This window comes from Cynara cardunculus, unplaced genomic scaffold (assembly GCF_001531365.2).
Source record: "Cynara cardunculus var. scolymus isolate 2C unplaced genomic scaffold, CcrdV1 Un_Scaffold_3779, whole genome shotgun sequence".
Lineage (NCBI taxonomy): Eukaryota > Viridiplantae > Streptophyta > Magnoliopsida > Asterales > Asteraceae > Cynara > Cynara cardunculus.
Window position 1 is genome coordinate 1 of NW_020201611.1, and position 4,174 is coordinate 4,174.

A 4,174-nucleotide genomic window follows, 5' to 3' on the forward strand; every position below is an offset into this window, starting at 1 on the left:
CTGTATACTTCTTTGAAGTATTTCTTTTCTCTGTAGCAAATTGCTTTTTCTCTTTGTCCAAAGCCTTTTGCTTTAGATCGATGCTTTTAGATAGTTTCTGGAGCTGGCTCTGACAGTCTTCGGAGATGTCTGTCTTTTCTTTAGCATGTTTCTCCCTTTCCAAAACAATTAGCTGCTCAAAATCCGAGATTTGCTTTAGAAGCATCTTGGCGTTCAGCTCGAGAGAGTTAATCTTCTTCTCGTAAGATTCTCGTTCAACTTCAAACTTTCTTTCAACTTTGATTATTCTATTCTTTTCTATTTCCATCTCTTGCCTTTCATCAMTTMAAATCTTTTCAACTTGTGAAACCTTTTCCTTTTCTAATTCAAATAATCTTCTAAACTCAGTCAGCTCATTCTCAGTCTTGTGGAACTTATCAGTTAAGTCCTTTGTATCCGAATTGTTGCTTGGAGAATGCCTCTCAGCAATTAGTGCAGTCTTAACTAATTCAAGTTTAGTTGACAAATCAGCATTAGACGAGATCCACTTTTCCAATTCATCATTATAACTTTTCCGATCCAAACTCCAATTGTTTTCAACCGTTTCTATCTTATGTTCAAATTCCTTTACAATTCTWTCTATCTTTTCGTTATACCCTCGATGCAAAGATTCATTACATTTCTCATTAACATAMTTTTGAAGTTTATAGTTCTTTTCCAGCTCATCATACTTTGCTCGCAATTCTTGATTCTCTTTCAAAAGAATATCTGCCATTTTTAAAAATGATCAGTTAAGGATCTATGCAGTGAAATCAGATAAAAAAATACGAACAGTTAACCTCGAAAAGAACCGAAAAACACAAACACTGAAAAACTCACGCACAAACAAATGTACAATGATCCAAAGAAAAATCTAAACACAAACAATCCTAAGAAACTATAAACAGTCCAAAAAAAATATCCAWGTCCAAAAATATGAGTCTAAGTCCAAATCACACCGATCCAAGCCCAAATACAATACAGATATTACACTAAAAAAATGATCTATCTGCTCTCTGAAGTGTATTCAAAAATCCACTTGAATGCTGTGTGCTTCTGTRAAGTTGAACTTAGTCCCCGAAAGCAAAACCAAATCAAYAGTCTTTCAAATCTGTTAAACTGTCCAAAACCAATCCTAACTATGCTTGAAAAACTTTCTTTTCCGCTGTCGACTGCAGTCTTCACACCAACAGATTTTAACAGATTCCTGCACCAAAATTGACAGTCAAGTCTATACTAAGTAATTACAAAATCTCCATAGACAGCAGATTTAGACTACAAACATGCAACTGAATCAGTTCAATGAACAATTGATATATAAAACCTGTAGTTGTGAACCTGCTGTTTTTAAAACCTTTTAAACAGAAACCTGCTGTTTCTTTCTTCTTGTTGCTGACAAAACAGTTTTAAAACAGCAAGAATGTGTTACTGTTTTCTTAAAACTGCTGTTACTGTTGTTTGCTTAAAACTGCACACAAATGCTTTGTTGCTGCTTTTCTTGTTCACACCAACTTTTTGCTGCTGTTTTCTCCCTCTCCACACCAATACAGCACAGCTTTGCTGTTTTGATGCTTTTAAACTTGCTATGTTCTTCACAGACCTGCTACTGGCTGTCAAAAACAGACCTGCACTTGAGCGACAAACTGCACTTAAAGTGTCAATTACGCAATTAAGCAATTAAGAAATATGAACATGTCATCAAAGAACCAAGCTAAATCTGCTGTCAAGACTTGCAAGCTGTTGCTGCTGTTGTTCTGTGAAGCTATGCAGACAACTTCTATTACGAAATAGTTGCTGCTGTTTCAAACCAGCCAAGTGAAGATTTCAAATCGATCTGCTGTTTGCTGTTTTGTGTATGCTGTTGCTGTCAATGTTGCACTACCTGCTGCTGTTAAACTTGTTTCTTGTCAAAATGTAGTTGCTGTCAAACTGCAATGCATAAAACAGATGAAGCTGTCAAGATGAAGAAACCTGCACACTGAATACACATCACTCAGCAGCACACAAATTTGTCTATATCTAATCACAACAACAAGTCTGCGATTATGAACTTGCTGTTACACTAAACACATTCCAAAAAAAAACTTTGCTGCTGCTGTTTTGTTTTCATTGTGAGATATTGATGAGATATTGCTGCTGTCAAATCTGCCTAGCTGCTGTTAACTACTGCAAACCAGGAACAACGAATCTATCACCTACAAACAAGATTAAGCTGTTGTTTCAGTCTGCAAAGTGAAACAGTTGCTGTTACACTTTCTTTTTCTGTTGCTGTCTTCTTCTTGTTTCAATTAACAGGCTGTACTGCTGCTGTTCTGTTTGTTGCTGCTGCTTCAACACAGCACAGATCAAAACCTGTTAAACACTTTTTGTTTCAAAACTGTGAACTGTTACTGCTGTGAACCTGTCACTAAGAACAAACAAATCACAAACACAAAAACTGACCCTGTAACAAGTGAATCTTTTACCGACACTGTTCACAAACACAGCAAGTGAAGCTGCTGCACACTGCTCACAAAACAACTAATGTTGTTTTGAACAGCAAAACAACACTACAAACTGCTTAAAAAAATCTATTGATGTCCTCTTGTTCACACACTGTTTCTGTGACCTACTGCACGATATGTTTTAAACTGTTTCTTGCTACTGTTGCTGTCACCTGCACACTTCTGCTGCTGCTGTTCTTTGCTCAAAAACCAATAAGACTAATATACCTTCAAATCTGCTATCAAAACCTGTTATTGCTTACACTAAGCTGTCAAAATAAACAGTCTACTGTCACTTGAATCATCTCCACACCAACAGCTTTCGATTTTAAACTCAACAACAACAACCTGTTGCTGCTGTTAATACTTGTTGTTCTGTTGTTGCTGTTGTTAAACAGTTGCTATGTTCATGTTCTTAAAAAAAACAGCTTAAAAACAGCAACTTAAAACTTCAAAACAGCAAAACCTTCAAAACAGTGAAATTGATGCTGAAACCTGTCCTGTTGTTGCTTCTGCTCAAAATCCCGAAGTCCTTCTTTCCAAGATTGTGTGATAAACAGTCCTATGAACCAGTCCTCAAATATATTCCAGAACATTAAAATCAAAACAGCAACGTAAAACCACAACAATTTCAAAACAAGAAGTTCAATATCATTGTAAAGTGCCTGTGTAGCTAAATGAGTTTCAAATTTCTTCTTGGCTTTCAAGAAATTTCCAAATCAGATGAATTACAAATTGTATTATTGAATACCAAACATCAAATCCAGACAAGCTTTCTGTTGTGCGATAAACCACATAAACTGATGATCAACTTAAAAAAAAACAGATTATACAGATCAATTTACTTTGAGCGATTAAGAAACCGGTGAAATTGATTGAGCGGTTTAATAAACCGGATAACTTGATGCACAAAAGTTCATCCTAAAAAGTTCACAAGTCCGCTCAAAATTGAAAGCTAAAACTGACCTGATTTGAACGAATCCGATGAAATAGTGTGAGGTTTAGTGTAAACCGCTCAAAGTTGTGAAGAATCCGCTCAAATGGTGACCGGTGTAGATGAATACCGATCAAAGCGTGTCCGGTATAGATGATTATAGGATGAACACCGCTCAAAAATTAAACCTAAAAAAAAATCAACTTACCTGCAATCGTCCGGTGTACCTCTCCGTTCAAGGAATCCGATTAAGCAGTCTCCGGTGTTCTTCTTATCCGCTTAAGCTTCACACGGTTTATATGAATACCGCTTGTCTTCTAATCAAATTAACACACGGTTTACATTGAAACACAACTTGAATTCTTGAAGATATACCGTTCAAAAAAATGGGCCAGGGAAATGGGCTTAAAAAAAATGACTTGGGCTTTAAAAAAATCAGGCGGATTAACAAAAAGTAAAGAAAACAAAATTAAAACCAGATCAAACACTATCAAAAACACAAAAACAAAAAAAAATTTGACAAAAATTGGATCAAAAACACTGGTTTACAAAAAAAAATTAAGAACACAAAAAAAATTTAAAACACAAAAATCCGATTGAATCTTGATAAAAGTTGACCAAATCACAAAAATTTGTGAATAACAAAGTTTCACAATGCAATTTCGAGCATTTTGATCATTTTATAACATGAAAACACAAGATTTTTATGATAAAATCGGATCAAAATCAACAAAAAAAT

General features: G+C 35.2%; 1 long non-coding RNA gene across 4 annotated transcripts; it reads right to left on the minus strand.

Moving 5' to 3' along the window:
- Positions 1-891: 891 nt before the first annotated feature.
- On the minus strand, positions 892-3,743 carry LOC112503773. 4 transcript variants are annotated; one of them, XR_003068082.1, is made up of 3 exons: positions 2,997-3,743; positions 1,901-2,770; positions 892-1,661 (listed from the first exon to the last, which is right to left on the minus strand). It is a non-coding gene; the product is annotated as an uncharacterized LOC112503773 (long non-coding RNA). The 4 variants fall into 4 exon arrangements; XR_003068079.1 differs by having other exon boundaries at positions 1,901-2,370; positions 2,461-3,743; XR_003068081.1 differs by having other exon boundaries at positions 1,901-1,947; positions 2,214-3,743.
- Positions 3,744-4,174: the final 431 nt, after the last annotated feature.